Below are 18,418 nucleotides of genomic sequence, written 5' to 3' on the forward strand. Positions count from 1 at the left end.
ACTTTTAACGTTACGCAAGTATTGCTCTACTTAGTCTTATTGTAGTCTATTGTTTCATATTTCTATTTCTATATTTTAGGTTGTGACACAGTGACTGCAGTTACTATATATTTCATGTATTCAAGCCCAATTGACAATCAGTTACATATGAAGGCTGTTCATTGTGACACTGATTATGCCTTATTATGATATATTACAGGTTTTAAGTAAATTACAGTATTTGGCCCAGATCTTCTTGTTAAAGATATACAGTGCCTTGCAAAAGTATTCGGCCCCCTTGAACCATGCAACCTTTCGCCACATTTCAGGCTTCAAACATAAAGATATAAAATTTTAATTTTTTGTCAAGAATCAACAACAAGTGGGACACAATCGTGAAGTGGAACAAAATTTATTGGATAATTTAAACTTTTTTAACAAATAAAAAACTGAAAAGTGGGGCGTGCAATATTATTCGGCCCCCTTGCGTTAATACTTTGTAGCGCCACCTTTTGCTCCAATTACAGCTGCAAGTCGCTTGGGGTATGTTTCTATCAGTTTTGCACATCGAGAGACTGACATTCTTGCCCATTCTTCCTTGCAAAACAGCTCGAGCTCAGTGAGGTTGGATGGAGAGTGTTTGTGAACAGCAGTCTTCAGCTCTTTCCACAGATTCTCGATTGGATTCAGGTCTGGACTTTGACTTGGCCATTCTAACTCCTGGATACATTTATTTTTGAACCATTCCATTGTAGATTTGGCTTTATCTTTTGGATCATTGTCCTGTTGGAAGATAAATCTCCGTCCCAGTCTCAGGTCTTGTGCAGATACCAACAGGTATTCTTCCAGAATGTTCCTGTATTTGGCTGCATCCATCTTCCCGTCAATTTTAACCATCTTCCCTGTCCCTGCTGAAGAAAAGCAGGCCCAAACCATGATGCTGCCACCACCATGTTTGACAGTGGGGATGGCGTGTTCAGGGTGATGAGCTGTGTTGCTTTTACGCCAAACATATCGTTTTGCATTGTGGCCAAAAAGTTCAATTTTGGTTTCATCTGACCAGAGCACCTTCTTCCACATGTTTGGTGTGTCTCCCAGGTGGCTTGTGGCAAACTTTAAACGAGACTTTTTATGGATATCTTTGAGAAATGGCTTTCTTCTTGCCACTCTTCCATAAAGGCCAGATTTGTGCAGTGTACAACTGATTGTTGTCCTATGGACAGACTCTCCCACCTCAGCTGCAGATCTCTGCAGTTCATCCAGAGTGATCATGGGCCTCTTGGCTGCATCTCTGATCAGTTTTCTCCTTGTTTGAGAAGAAAGTTTGGAAGGACGGCCGGGTATTGGTAGATTTGCAGTGGTCTGATGCTTCTTCCATTTCAATATGATGGCTTGCACAGTGCTCCTTGAGATGTTTCAAGCTTGGGAAATCTTTTTGTATCCAAATCCGGCTTTAAACTTCTCCACAACAGTATCTCGGACCTGCCTGGTGTGTTCTTTGGTTTTCATAATGCTCTCTGCACTTTAAACAGAACCCTGAGACTATCACATAGTAGGTGCATTTATACGGAGACTTGATTACACACAGGTGGATTCTATTTATCATCATCGGTCATTTAGGACAACATTGGATCATTCAGAGATCCTCACTGAACTTCTGGAGTGAGTTTGCTGCACTGAAAGTAAAGGGGCCGAATAATATTGCATGCCCCACTTTTCAGTTTTTTATTTGTTAAAAAAGTTTAAATTATCCAATAAATGTTGTTCCACTTCACGATTGTGTCCCACTTGTTGTTGATTCTTGACAAAAAAATTAAATTTCATATCTTTATGTTTGAAGCCTGAAATGTGGCGAAAGGTTGCAAGATTCAAGGGGGCCGAATACTTTTGCAAGGCACTGTACATGGTTAAACCTACAAGCATTAAAATGTAACAGCCAACTAAGTCAGTGTATGTTTATCATGGTTGGGTAATAAGTAGGCTTATATGGTTTAGTAGTCATTCACTATTGAAATAGTTCTTTGATTTAATGTACTGTACTGGTTCTCAACTGTTCTGACTTTAAAAGTGTGGACGAAACAGACTAAAATAGTAAAATGGTGACCTCTAGAGGCCAAACGGACAAATTGAGGCCCTACTGGAATTAACCTGAAGCTGCAACCAAGCAACATACAGTGGTACCTCTACAGGCGAAATTAATTCGTTCCAGTTTTTTTGTAAGTCGAAATGGTCGAATGTCAAGCAGAATTTCCCCATGAGAAAACATTATAATTCCATTCATTCATTCCAGAGCCTGAAAACCCACACTAAATCCTTAATAAATACTGCTGGTACTATTACAATTGGCAATTACACATAGCAAAACAAATAAATTATAAATAAAAAATCAGAATAATAATACAGTACAATAATAATAATAATAATTCCTGTAATAATTTAACGAATCGGGTAATAATAATTGTAGCCCTAACCCCTTCAGACCTGAACATGCTGCTGAAGGACATGACGCGTTCGTGTCTCAAAATTAATAAATACACTGAATTTTAGTTGCTATTGCCACTTTTGGGAGATGATTAGGTGAAACTTTACCCATCGAAATCAAATCATGAGGTTTAGCACGCCTCTTTGCTGTTTTTGGCTCTTTGAAAATGGCTTAGACAAAACACAACTTCAAAAAGGTGAATGCAAGGGCTCATTTCTCATTAAAAACAATGTAACTTTAACATTAAAAATAACGCATAAAAGCATGAAATATCCCCGACCTAAAAAAATGTATATTGTTCTGGTATTTGAGGAGAGTAAAAATCAAGATTTTTTTTTTTGCCCAGCAGAAAAATTGCTGGTCTGAAGGGGTTAACCTATAAAGACTGGTGAACGGAGGTCGGCGGAGGACCGTCGAGATCGTAGACAATCTACGGCCGTATTATCGAGCCTGTTCATGGAAGCGCACACCACACTCATGTTTTTCTATCTTTTCCACTTTAATTTAAATGGAAAGCATCACCTTTTTCCTTTTTTCACCACCTGCGCTAACCTTTTTGGAGCCCATGTTGATTTCTCTCACAAGAAAATCCGCCGTGCGTCTGTCTTGTGGGAAAACAAAGAAACTGGCGCTGTCATGAATCGTATTTCGAGCATGTCGTCGGATGTAAAAACATGGCGAGTCAAATTTTACGCTGGATGTCGAAAAGATGGTGTGTCGAAGCGATTGTATATCGAGTTACCATTGCATATGCATTTGGTTATAACCAGGGTGAAAGAGATAGAACTCTGAGGAAAAAATAGAAAATTGATATCGGTTGAAACGGATGATGCTACACAAGCACTTTATTAGGCTTGTTGTTAACACTTGTGTATGTAAAGCTGGCGTTAGTAGATTGTTTTCTTCTTAGACGTGTGTGTGTGGCTGCCTGGCAGTTTTTTTGAAAAACATGGGGATTTGACATTTGCCGTCAAATTTTCGGGATCAAATCTCCGTTTCTCCCTGGTCCCGAATCTTTTACAGCAACGGCGTACTAGACCGCTCCCGGCAACTTACACCTCTGCTTATAACTGGAAATGATATGCAGACCTGTAATACCAAGCTTCATATACATCGTCTGAACACATATTGTAAATGTCACGTTCATTCATTTGAGTGGACTGACCTTAAACATTAGTTTGGAAGTGATTGGTTAATTCTGATCACAGCAACACACTTTGTGAATTTGTCAGTAAGTTGATAAAAAAAATAAAAAAAAAATAAAAAACTGGGACACTAAATTCTACTGTTGTTCCACACTGATTCAAGTGGCTCAAGTGATTTTAGTGACTGACAGTGCTTTCCATGAATTAGAACTGATTTGACAATCACTACTTGGAAAACACACATCTTTCTAAACATAAGTACATATAATTACATGAAAAAGTGAATTTTAGTGTCCCAAACGCTATAGGTTCATACTGCAAGTGTCTTAATGCACAAATATGATTTTTTTTCATATTTGTCCGACTCTATTGAGGCATTAACTTGATGGTCTTAACGGGACAAGTCACATTGAAGTCGACCATTTCAGTTATTCAAACACCACTAAACAAGACCACAAAATGGGTCTTCACATTGGCGGTCCAAACTTTTTTTTTTTTTTTTGCAATATTTTAAAATACTTTATTCCACCAGCTGAAACAGCTTCTCATTTACATTAATGACCTGGGAAGTAGCCTAACTATAGAATTTTAAACTGCAATGCTACTGTGCACATGGGGCTGGCAATTCTGAATAAAATTACTTAAAAAAACAAGTCCAATAATACAGTGCCTTGCAAAAGTATTCGGCCCCCTTGAATATTGCAACCTTTCGCCACATTTCAGGCTTCAAACATAAAGATGTGAAATTTAATTTTTTTGTCAAGAATTAACAAGTGGGACACAATCGTGAAGTGGAACAACATTTATTGGATAATTTAAAATTTTTTAACAAATAAAAAACTGAAAAGTGGGGCGTGCAATATTATTCGGCCCCTTTACTTTCAGTGCAGCAAACTCACTCCAGAAGTGCAGTGAGGATCTCTGAATGATCCAATGTTGTCCTAAATGACCGATGATGATAAATAGAATCCCATGTGTGTAATCAAGTGTCCGTATAAATGCACCTGCTCTGTGATAGTCTCAGGGTTCTGTTTAAAGTGCAGAGAGCATTATGAAAACCAAGGAACACACCAGGCAGGTCCGAGATACTGTTGTGGAGAAGTTTAAAGCCGGATTTGGATACAAAAAGATTTCCCAAGCTTTAAACATCTCAAGGAGCACTGTGCAAGCCATCATATTGAAATGGAAGGAGCATCAGACCACTGCAAATCTACCAAGACCCGGCCGTCCTTCCAAACTTTCTTCTCAGACAAGGAGAAAACTGATCAGAGATGCAGCCAAGAGGCCCATGATCACTCTGGATGAACTGCAGAGATCTACAGCTGAGGTGGGAGAGTCTGTCCATAGGACAACAATCAGTCGTACACTGCACAAATCTGGCCTTTATGGAAGAGTGGCAAGAAGAAAGCCATTTCTCAAAGATATCCATAAAAAGTCTCGTTTAAAGTTTGCCACAAGCCACCTGGGAGACACACCAAACATGTGGAAGAAGGTGCTCTGGTCAGATGAAACCAAAATCGAACTTTTTAGCCACAATGGAAAACGATATGTTTGGCGTAAAAGCAACACAGCTCATCACGCTGAACACACCATCCCCACTGTCAAACATGGTGGTGGCAGCATCATGGTTTGGGCCTGCTTTTCTTCAGCAGGGACAGAGAAGATGGTTAAAATTGACGGGAAGATGGATGCAGCCAAATACAGGAACATTCTGGAAGAAAACCTGTTGGTATCTGCACAAGACCTGAGACTGGGACAGAGATTTATCTTCCAACAGGACAATGATCCAAAAAATAAAGCCAAATCTACAATGGAATGGTTCAAAAATAAACGTATCCAGGTGTTAGAATGGCCAAGTCAAAGTCCAGACCTGAATCCAATCGAGAATCTGTGGAAAGAGCTGAAGACTGCTGTTCACAAACACTCTCCATCCAACCTCACTGAGCTCGAGCTGTTTTGCAAGGAAGAATGGGCAAGAATGTCAGTCTCTCGATGTGCAAAACTGATAGAAACATACCCCAAGCGACTTGCAGCTGTAATTGGAGCAAAAGGTGGCGCTACAACGTATTAACGCAAGGGGGCCGAATAATATTGCACGCCCCACTTTTCAGTTTTTTATTTGTTAAAAATGTTTAAATTATCCAATAAATTTTGTTCCACTTCACGATTGTGTCCCACTTGTTGTTGATTCTTGACAAAAAATAAAAATTTTATATCTTTATGTTTGAAGCCTGAAATGTGGCGAAAGGTTGCAAGGCCGAATACTTTTGCAAGGCACTGTAGCTGCGCATTGAGTTTTGCTGTCTGCAACCAGTGTTGTTAATCTTACTTTAAAAAAAATAATTAATTACAGTTACAAATGACTTCTCCCAAAAAGTAATTGAGTTAGTAACTCAGTTACTTTAATGTAAGAGTAATTAGTTGCTTAGCAAAGTAATTGGTGCTACTTTTCATGTTTTTTTACCATTCCCCCCAAAAAACATAGGTCACACTATGTGAAATTCAAAGGGTTTTTGCGACAATTGGCCCTAGCCCAATTCTTTACCCTAAACCTAACTAGACACAGGGGTATTGCGATAACTAGATAGTAACCTTTACGATGTTTGGAAGTCATTTAATGTTGTGAATCAACCGTTAAAGTTGTTAAAATTGCTTCCGTTATTAGTTCCCTTCTGCCTACTTTTGACATGTGAAAGTTTTAAAACTGTTTCATCATTTAAAGCAGGGGTCGCGTTAACAGAATATTTTCCGTCGTTGACCGTTTTTTTAAAACGATGACGGAAAAAATTGACGTCCATCTGTCATTTTGACAGGTTGCAATTCACACCCCAGACCACAGAGTGGCGAGTGAGCATATTAATTAGCTATTGTCTCTCTTGATGCATGACGTCGTTGGCCTTACTCGGAAAAATGTCAAGGCAACTGAGTGTTTGCCTGGCACGGCCAGACTGGTCTCCCTGTATTTTTCAAACACTGAGAGAAAAGTTTGGGCCCCAGCCCATTAACGGCCTCTCGATTAGGTACAAAATCAATCGACAAATCAGATTTATTTATTTGCGTGACGTGTTCTTCACGAGCAACGTCACTCTTGCACGCTGAAAGTCGTCTCTACAACAACACGGATGGCGAACGGGAGAGCTGAGAATATGTTCCAATCCGCGGTAAATTCAGTTTTAAATGAGCTAAAACACATCGACACGAGTCATTGACAACAGTCTGTCTCGCGCTAGCTATGTTGAATAAACTCCGCTCTCCTCGTATGTTTACTTCCGCGCGCAAGTCCCTCGTCCTGCCCTCGTCGCTTTGCTAACGGCATGTCTGACCGTCGCTGATCGGTGCACTCCGCTGTCTGTTTGCCTCTTGTTAAGCTTGTTCGGACAGAATATTAATTAAAAATGAATGAAAACTAAATACTATTGAATATGTCATTATTATCATTTTAAAAATGTAAGTGACGGGTAAAAATAGATTATGACCGGATTTTTATGACACTGTCAGTCAAAATGACAGACAACGAAAAAGTCTCGCGCAACCTCTGCATTCAAGTCAAGATTTTGCCGATTTAGGAGTATTTTAGATCAAGAGTTACTTAGGTTCGCTAGGAAGGTTCGCTACATCAGAGCCTTCCTAAGAAGTCTACTGCTTTCAGATGGCGGCTGTTTACCAACGCCGGCGAGTCTATCATTTCGCATCTAGTTCTCTTTACATGTGCTAACGCCGCCGTGTCTGTCATTTCGCATCTAGTTCTATACACAAGTGATATCTACGTAGCATCATGCGGGCATAGTTTTTAGGCTATCGGCTACTGTCAGGTATTATTGAAGCCACCTAGCATCGCGTTTGCAGTGGCGTCACAACTCCCTTGCCTCCTCCCCACTCCCGCTCTGCTGTCTCGTCTCCGTGAGTCCGTGTCTCAGACTTTTCTCGCGTCATTTAACCAATGTAGTAACGCATAGTAACCAACGCCCTTACATCCTCAGTAACGGTAACGGCGTTGCCAAGGTCAGAAAAGTAATTAATTCGATTACTCACTACTGACAAAATTAATGCCGTTAGTAACGCTGTTATACTCTAACTCAGGGATGCCCAATCCCAGTCCTCGAGAGACCCTATCCAGCTTGTTTTCCATGTCTCCCTCCTCTAACACACCTGAATCAACTAATCAGGATCGTTATCAGGCTGCTGCAGATCTTGCTGATGAGCTGATCATTTGATTCAGGTGTGTTAAAGGAGGGAGACACGGAAAACAAGCCGGATAGGGGCTCTCGAGGACCGCGATTCGGCACCCCTGCTCTAACTACTATACTATAACTAATACTAATACTATAACTCTAATACTCCATTAATAACAACACTGTCTGCAACCCACCCCACATTTACTTATTGTATCAGTCATTTTGATGGCACTGATGTCAACGCTTGATGTCACCACTTTCAACTCCAGTTCAAATATTCACCAGCTTGTGACAAAGTTGACATTGATGGTGGTAGTGTCTCTGTTGTCATAGAGGGCAGGTATATTGCAAATGTTTATTGTAACAGGCTGTTGCTTTTTGGGAAAGCAAAAATGTATTGGGGCAGGATGTCACAGCATGTTTCCTACAGCAATGTTTTTCAACCTTTTCTGAGTCACGGCACGTTTTTACATTGGAAAAAATCTCACGGCACACCACAAACCAAAAATGTTCCAAAATTACTTTCTGTACAGTATATTAATTTTTAAAAAATTCTCAATATTTATACTTACTCAGTGTGAAACTTGAGCCTGTGTAGATGAACACAAAGCCGATATCCTAGCATGAATCATCGCCAACAGCTCTCAGTCTCTCTCTCTGTTATTATTTTTTATTGCAGTTAGGCTTGAAAAGCTCAGAATTATCAAACGGGGACTTTGGCAATGTGACTTCAACTAGAGGGCCGAGCATCTTGCTGACAATAGCTCTGCAGGCGGGTAGTATTAAGGTCTCTGCCACAGTGTGGGACTTCTTTTATTTAGCAACACAGGGTTATTTGCTTTGAGGGCTTATTCATTTACCTGTGTAGTTTTTCTTAAAAAAAAAGTTGCCTGTTTCTCTGTGTTTTCACGAAGGCGAACAAAATAGTCCATCGACTAGTTTTGAAGTGACGGGTGTTTCGGTTGGAGATGACATTTAGGATAACTGCTCGTGTCGCGTTCAAGAACTGCTCGGATTTCTAGCCGTCAGCCATTTTGCTGTCCTCGACAATGTGTTGGAATAAAACACGGGGAGGATTGACAGTAGTCACACATGGATAAAATGGAAAGGACACTTTCGTGTATCTTGACTCTTGATGAATCTAATCAAATGATGTACAGTAGAGGTGCTGTGGTCTACATTGTTGTGGACAGCAAGGTTGCTGATGGCTAGAAATCCGAGCAGTTATTGAACGCGGCACGAGCCATACTTTGCTCATCTGGACATGACTGCAACTTTCTATCTAATCCTTCCTCCTTCTGCAACTCGGACCGTCGAATTAAAAACAAAAAACAAAAGCGATATAGGATAATTTCTCGCGGCACACCTGACAATCTCTTACGGCACACTAGTGTGCTGCGGCACACTGGTTAAAAAACACTGTTCTACAGTATATGGCTGTGAGGGATCTCTTTGCCTTCTGATGTCATCAGAATTTACAGACATGGTGAGCATGACAGTCTTCCTACTTTGCCACTGATCCCTGATAATGCTACATTTTGGTCCACTTTAAACTGCAGAGATTACAGAAAGAAAGTTTTAAAACTTGATTGATAGTACTTGGGAAAAATTAACACATTATGTTCTTGGACTAACAATGTTTTTCACTTGGACTTTTTTCTTTTTTAATGAAGAAAAACATGTTTTTTAACCTTTTACACTTTGTGTCTTATAAGGCAGGTGTGAAATAGTTTCATTTCTTATTTAAGATATGTATATTTCAAATGCTCAAAAATGCATTTCGCGTGGTTCGAATAAAGAAGATACAACTAAAAAGTGCCTTTCCTTTTTATTTCTTTTTTTTCTTTCTAAAATAAAAGGAGATAACACATTTCAGGTTGTAGCTGCAGTAAATTTCCATCACAAGAGGAAAGTTCATGTGATGGTGGAACAAATGGGGAAAAAAGGAAATAGCCCTGCCTGGGTCAGCAGATAACTGCGAAGGGCAACAAAAAGCATCAAACAGGGAAGACAGGATGCTGCTTATGTTCTGGGAATACTTTCAGAACCTCTGGGAATCTGTAGCTGGACTTACTTTATCATATGTGCCAGATTTTATCATGAAGTGGAGAATCGTGTTATTGCTTGCTGCTTTAGGAAAACTCATGTGAAAACCTTTATTTTTAATTTAATAAATCTCGATGGTGAATATGCATCAAGATTTCCATTTATAACATAGTGAAGGAATTGTATGGCAGCATTCTCGGACCTGACAGCATGGGCTGGTCACTCCTAGATAGGTTCACTACTTTTTCAGTTTTGCTCCATTTGCCAATAATTGTTCTCTAATTGAGGTTGACTGGCATTCTAAAGCTTCAGAAATGGCTTTGAAACCCTTTCCAGACTGATGCATGGGAATTACTTTATTCCTCATCTGTTCTTCAATTTCTTTGATCATGGTATTTTCTTGCAGCTTTCTGAGATCTTTTGGGCAGCTCTTTTACACCAGACACGTTTTATTAATGTGGTTTATTGATTGAAGAGGACTTGATGCTCTTTCCCAAAAACCTGATTAGTGAGATTTTAATTAACCCCCCACAGGCCCAGGTAGTTTTGAATAGCTTTTCAGCCCCTTGTAAAATTTCAAATTCAATTTCAAAACTCTATTTTGGGTTCTTTAATGTATCAAATTACGTTTGTCTGAAATTCCCTTTTGTTTGATAATCCTAAAAACCAAAGTGAAGAAATAGCAAATATATATGTATGGAGTGTATCCAAAAGTAAATACAGTACATACATGCTGTAAAAAAAAAAATCTGTTTTAAAAAATAGTGAAATTTTTTTGAAGGTTTATTTCTGAATTTACATCTGTATATCAATTATCACGTAATTTCCTGTATCAGGTATCCTGGATCAGGCAAGGGTGCAGGTTTGATCTCAACATTGGTAGGGATGATGTAACAGCATAACCTGCATGTTCACTTTTTGCTTGGGCCGGGACATGAATAAGACAAAACAGATTGGGTGAACGGGGGTCAGGGCTACATTTCTCACAAATATCAACCTAATTAATTGATAGACTAAATGATCAATGCAAAATAAATCTTAAGTGACTTATACTAAATTTCATGTGTATTGGTTCAGGTGATACACGGTTTGATTCAAACCTTTGTTTTCAAAAGTCACTAAAGAAACATTTTGAAAGCTTCAATAATAAATGTCTGAATTTTATTAGCAAATTTAAATTGCAATATTTAAACATAGATTATATTAACATGCACAATAAATACACACTTGTTATTAATATAATAATACTAATATATAATAATATAATAGTAAATTCATCAAAATGTAGGGGCATGAAAATTATTTTCTCAAAATGTCTTTTTAAAGTCACATCTTTATCTAACCGTTCAAATTACTGTCTTCAAGCTGCTTTTGTGCTTCAAAAAACCAATCAAGTCTTGAATGGGTTTGATGTTTGACAGTGTGATGCAATCAAGGGGAATGTTCTGACGAAATTGTGCGAAATGACAGCAACCTTACTGCTCTAATATGGACCTGTAAAATAGATCGCACAAGGGGAGAATTTAAGTATCGTCTCTTATCATTTAGCCATGTCTAACTACAGTGATCCCTCACGACTTCGCGCTTCAAACTTTGCACCCCCTGTCCACTGTGTATTATTTTAAAAAATAAATAAATAACTACAGTATTTGATAGAGATGTCAGCCAATCACCCTTCCTCCTGCTGCTTTTCTGCTGCTTTGCTTACTCACCAGGACAGCTGCATTTTGCGTGTTAAAGTTAACGATGAGTGACAGACGTTGAAGCTTTGATCTTGCCAGACAAGATTGGGAGCGCTGCCTCCAAAGGAGCCGAGTTATTTGGCCTACGTCTGCACTAGGACAGGTCATTTTCTCCAGGGTATTTTGCCGACTATTTTTATACCTGTTCACACTTACGTTTAAGGTGTGTTTAAGCCCCCCCCCCCCCCCCCCGCTTCTACAAGGTACGCCTACATTTGCACATGCGTAGAAAGGAGCAGCCTCATATGTTACGTAATTGCCCGTGCCTCTGAACTGGAAACTCATTACTTGCCAGCTGCAAATTTCGATATTACTACACCTTTCTAGACTTCATTATTTTGTAATTACTGTTTTTATCGTGACCACAATCGAACGCATCACGCAGGAGCGAGAGTGAAGAGAGATCACGCTTTTTACGAGCAGTCGCGAAGTTGTGATTGAAATAAGCCTGATGTTACTTGGGATATTACAATCGATTCTCAGTTGCACTCTCACCACTTGGAAAATAACAAATAGAAACATCTACTGTGGCGCTGTATATATTTCCTGGAAGCCGCAACTAGGAGTGCTTGTGCATAACAGTTGCGATCCTGGAATTGGCGACAGTTTTGACAGGCAGAAATGTCATGGAAAAAGACTGATCGCACGGCTCTTTGGCTGGGTGTACCACACAGGTCACTACTAGGGGTTTAATTTTCCTCAACGCATTTTTATATACTCATGTCTGGTCGGCATTGAGTTGGGAGGGGCCAGCCCCGCAGCTGGCTGATCGGAGACAACGCGGGAGATGAGCTCTGTAAAAAACGCTGTCCGCGTCATCCGGGATGGGACGACAACAAATGGGCACTGAATTGGCGCTTGTTATTGCGACCTAGTTTGAAGGTTCAAGAAAAATGTGTGGAAAAGAATAGAGGAGCAGGAATGTCACCTCGTGATCGTCCGCCTCCATTGTTTACGATGCCGTCATGCCGCACTAAAAATGGCGACGGCATGACGTCACTTCCTTAGTATCCGATTGTTGTATGGAGACAGCAGTCCATATTACTATTATTATAAGCGGAATGTAATATTACCCACCTACATTATCCGTCTAACAACTAATCCGGATAATAGGCATACTAGTGTAGCCGACATGCCGTATAGTCCAACTAATTACACGTTTAAGGCCATTATCCGTCCTAGTGTAGACTTAGCCTTTGCTTGCATTAATGGTATTGTGGCAACTCATTGTGAGTGAGTAAATGTTCTGAGCAGCGTGAGTGGATCTGAGTGGACTCACTCAATGAAGCATTTAATAAAGACAAGCATTTTGCTACGTTATTCTTGTTTAAAAATAATTCGGTGGGACAGTAAGATGTTTAAAACTTATATAATTATGACATTTGAAGAGCTTAAAAACCATTCATTAAAATGTACATATACATGAAAGGATTTTTTTTCTTTTTTTTTTTAATTATATTTTGTGTGAAAAAAAAAAAACGTGTTATATATATGTAAGATCGGGCCTTAAAAAAAAATCCAGCGCGACCCGACGCAGGTCCGCGGGAATTAAAACCCGAGCCGGCCCAAGCCCGATCAATTAACTTGATTTGCAGGACCGAGCCCGAAACAAACCCAAATTTTTATGATTTATTTGTGAGGACTCGGGAGAAGAAGGAAAGGGAGGGGATGCGTCAGTCAGACCTGCCAGTCTTTTTGCTCTCGTATGAGAGCAAAGCGCCACATTGGTTACATTCTGCAAAGCCGACACAGGTTTCTGGAGTATCTTCAACAATCAATTTGAAGCCTTTCCACACCCTGCTCTTACTGTTTTTAACTTCTTGCTGCTCCATAGCAAAATACCAGGTCAAAAATATGTCATGGATGCGCAGGGCATAATCTGGCTCTGCGGCTCCTGTTTGCAATTAGCATACAGCGCCTTCTCTGTTTTATCCAAATTATTTATTTCATAAGAAGTATTCCTTAGTTTAAAATCCATACATTGTTTTAGTTTATATAATTTATAAATATATATTTATTAAAAAGGTAGCTAGAGAGAAGCCCAGCCTGACCCGAATTTAATAATTGAATTTTTGAGCCCGAACCGGCCCAGAAATTACCTCTAATCTAGTGGTTCTTAACCTTTCTAAAGGTATCGAACCCCACGAGTTTCACATGTGGATTCACCGACCCCTTCGGAATTAGCAGTTAAAAGACATGGATTAATAAAAAACTCAAAACTCATCTGTTTAGACTCGCCTGTCAATAATAATCTCTAATTTCTTTGTGTTTTAGTTTCCTGCTACTTATTTTTTTTCTCTATTAGTGTTTTTGTTTTTATTGTGTTTACATCTCTTTAGTATTTTAAATTTGCCCAAAATGTTCTATACTTTAAAATTTTTACTGTTTTCAATCTTTGTTTAAATGTTTTTTAAATGATTATGCCTTCAAATAAAATTTATTAATATTATTATTATTATTATTATTATAAAGCCTGTAAATTGGGAGCAAACCAGTTCAAAACCTGGTCTAAAAAGCCCCTTTGCCTTGATTTAATAAGCATAGGGCTCTGCGTTTCATTACCTACGCCGAACCCCTTAGACTTACTCACCGAACCCCTGGGGTTCGATCGAACCCAGGTTACGAACCACTGCTCTAATCTTTTTCCAATACTAAATCTGAATAAATACATTAACAAAGCAAAATAATAATAATAATAATTATGTAAATAAGCTCCGCCTCTACTTCCCGGATTTTTTATTCTTGCGGAGGGGGGGCAGTGTTCCCGATCAACCGCGAAAAACGAGGATCACTGTATTGACATACTGATGCAAACAGACGAGATCATATCAAATTGTTTGCATCTCTAGCTAATAAAATTGGTTAGTAGCTTAGCTCAAGGGCGCACGTTTTGTCTCAACATTGGTAGGGACGATATAACACCATAACCTCCATGCACACTTTTTGCTCAGGATGGGACATTAATAAGACAAAACAGATTGAGTGAACGGGGGTCAGGGCTACACTTCTCACGAATATGAACCTAATTGATATGCTAAATCAGGGGTGCTCATTACGCCGATCACGATCGACCAGTCGATCGCAACGCTAGTGTAAGTAGCTCGCGGCATCCAAAAGAAAAAAGAAAAGAAAAAATTCTTTTCATGTACATAGTTACAGTAATTATGATTATGTTGTGTTGTGTGAGCAACATTTGAGGTTATGGAGCACCGGTCTCTCTCTAAGCAGCTTCATGCTCACGTTTTTCTGGTCCGATAGTTTCCAGGAGACTTCACTACATTTCTCACAGTTTAATTAACGGCCGAGTTATGCTTCCGTGTCAGACATGCGCTGTCAAGGAAGACCCGATTTACGACCCTGAGCAGTAGCCTGACGCGTTCCTGTTGATTTTTCAAACCCTAGCATCGTCAACGCATATGACGTGGCGGAAATGGACTGTGATTGGGCCTCTCAGACTGTTGTTTCCGGCTCAGCGCGAAATCACCGCCATTGTAAAAGATTATTTTTCTACATGCAAAAATGGACCGAGTCGACGGGGGTATCATTGAAGAGCAAGTCTCGTCAAGACATCATAAAGATTGCCAAATGGCAAGGTCAGCGATTGAATAAAAAAAATGGAAGAACCACCGAGATGTGTGTGTTCGGAATCAAATGGCCACACGAAACGGTCAGCCAAAAACTGCCGGCTTTTTATCATTTTATGTCGTATTTTTGTTGGTGCACTTCATCATTTTTTGTGTACATACTGTATGTTTGCTGTGAGTCTGTGACTTATTTACATGTCACACTTCAAGTATCTGAAGAATAAAGCACACAAACATAACGCAACACCCCTCTAGCGGCTTGGCGGTGAATTACAGAGCAACCCGTCACCTGGCCGGAGAACCATCGAATGTCGAATGACGCCGTAGTTGCTGCGCCATCACCGCAACGCGGGAGCATAACTCAGGCTTAACAGTTTGGAAAACACAAACAGAAGGACACTTCTCTCTAAGCAGCTTCCTACTAGTGTTTTGCAGGTCAGCAAGTTCACACAGTATAATGGTATGCTTACTCTGATGCAGGTCGGCCTTTCAGTAGCAAAATTAGTGGTGTGTTTTCCACTTCCTCAACATTGGCGTCTTTTTAGATTATTTACAGTGGCTGCTGCTTGCCAAAAAAAAACTTCTAAGATCCCTCGTCTTCGAAGGGGGTGGAGGAGGCGGTTTGTTGCCAACATGTATTCCTATCGGGGCTGTGTGAGTGTGAGCATGCGTGTGTGTGTGTTGGGGGTGGGGCAAGTCATCAGCCAATCAAGCGTGCATTTGGATGTGTGTGTGTGTGTGTGTGGGGGGGGGGGGGCGGACCGGTGCATTCAGCAAGTGAAAAGGGGTAAATGTAAGTTTGAAAACAATAAAAATAATTCACTTAATAATGGTTGGGTCAATTCTTTCCTTACAACATATGGGAAGACGAGACAATTTAAATTACCTGTACAACTGAACTCATTATATACTGTATTGCATATAGAGTTGCTTAAAGGTTGGTGGGGAAAATTTCAGCATCCTGAAAAGTTGGTAGTGTTATGTCCCTACCGTCCCTATGGAAACCTACGCCCTTGGTTTAGCTGGACATTTCTTCCTAGGAGTGGGAACCTCTTGGTACCTCACGATACGATACGATTTGCGATACAAAGCTTACGATAACGATGATCTCATGATATGGCGATGCAACGATTATTGATACATTGGTCAGGAAATCAGCCTAAGATATTCTACAAAACGACTAATAAACGGAAAAACAAGCTTCTGTTGTGAATTAGAATGAGTTTACCACTAGTAGACATCCAATCAATTTGAACTGGGAGGGTCCCTCTTCAAACGGATTGAACGTCTATGGCCATCAGTGGCAGCAAACGAGGTAATTTTGGGGCATTTCAGATCATTGCCTTATTGATTTTCAGTCACTTCCTGAAGTTCCTGTTGATTTTGGGTTACAGAATAGGAGGTGGCCCGGGAATCTCCCAAATGAATAGGCAGTGACTCAAACTCAACAGGAAGCGACCTGTAAATGCACTGAAATGAACAGAAATTGACATGTAAATGGCCTGAAAATCAAAAAGAGTGACCGTGAATGCTCTGGTTTCGAATGAATGAACGTTTGTTCGACCCTCCCAGTCTAAATGGATTGGGCGTCGAGCGCCATCAATGGCAGCCATATAGTTAACCCTTTAACACTGAAGCCTATTTTGGCCGAATTTGCGTGCCTTTGATGTCGCCTTTTTATTTCAAAGAAAAAATTGTTCACAATGGCCAGGTTGGGTCCCTTTTTCAGGACACCATAACATCCATGTCCAAATTGTTGTTTTCTTCACTGACCAATTATAATCAACATTTTGGACCCAAAAATCTTTTTAAAAAATTCGTCATGTTGACGTCCCATTGACAACCAAACATGCTCGACCAGCCGTTTTGAAGCTTTGTTCAACTTGTTAGCATCAACATTCAATAGAAAAAAGTAAGACTGAATAGTTTTATGTTTGAGAATTCAACACAAACATCAGGTATGGTCATAGGCGTTTTTGGCCTTTATACATACTTTGGTCAAAACAGATTATATACAGTGAAAAATAGTGAGAATAATGTATATATATATATATATATATATATATATATATGTATATACACACACACATACAGTGGGGAGAACAAGTATTTGATACACTGCCAATGGGTTTTCCCGTTGGCAGTTGTTCTCCCTACTGTATATATACATACATCATCTAACACAGACATGTCCAAAGTGCGGCCCGGGGGCCAAATGCGGCCCGTGGTCAAATTTCATCCGGCCCCCAGCCTCTGTCATAAGATTAATAATGTCTGGCCCATACACAGACTTAATAAATTGGTCAGCAGTATTGCTACCAACATATGAAGTAGCTTACACATTACATGCCGCTCCTCATTTACCCACTAAAAGGCAGCAGCACTCTAAGCAACATTACCCCGTGTGACGCTTGACTTCCAATTTTCTAAAATGGCAACAATCAACAAAAAAAAGTTGACTACGACGGCCGACGCTTCAGGGATAGGTGGAAATTGGACTATAGTCGCTGTTTTTAAAGAGTTCAATGTGAGGCGATATTACCAAACAAGACACGCTGACATGTACGACAAGATTACAGGGAAGAAGCGAGAAAATAAAGCAACTTGAAGCGAGTTGAATTTCACAGAAGTAATATCCCGAGAGTCGAACGCCACAAAGGCTAGTTGCGAGATTCTTGAAATTATTAATAAAAAAAAAATTAATAAATAAAGCAAATGTGACATACAGAATGGCTTGCTAAAATTTGCTTAAATATATTGTTCTACGTAAAGGGCGTCAGCCAAGGTCGGCCCCCCACATTTTTACCACACCAAATCTGGCCTCCTTTGCAAAAAGTTTGGACACCCCTGATCTAACACAAAAAGGGTTTAGAGAATATCTCTTTGTGAGGTTAGGTATTGTATCCATCACCTTATCAAAAGTATATACATGCAATCAAGCTTCTTGAACACACACATCTATACACAAATTGAAAAGATTGATAATGAAGAAAAAAAATCAAATATAACATTGAAAAAAAGTATTTTAAAAAATAATGACAAGTAGCTCAGTTCAATTTTTTCACCCAAGCGACTCAATAAAGTTTTTTTTTTTCTTGCGACTGAATAAAGTTTCCTCTTGACCAGGACACGGAGCTATGTCACACACGTCGCACAGCCCACTCTTCCGCCGTTTGCATGCTGTCACTTCTACTGGCCGAGACGCCGACTCATCCAAGGAAAACAATGACAAATACGGCTCACCCTCTTCCTTGAGTTAATGAAA

The sequence above is a fragment of the Corythoichthys intestinalis genome, chromosome 9 (genome assembly GCF_030265065.1).
Source record: "Corythoichthys intestinalis isolate RoL2023-P3 chromosome 9, ASM3026506v1, whole genome shotgun sequence".
Taxonomy (NCBI): Eukaryota; Metazoa; Chordata; class Actinopteri; order Syngnathiformes; family Syngnathidae; genus Corythoichthys; species Corythoichthys intestinalis.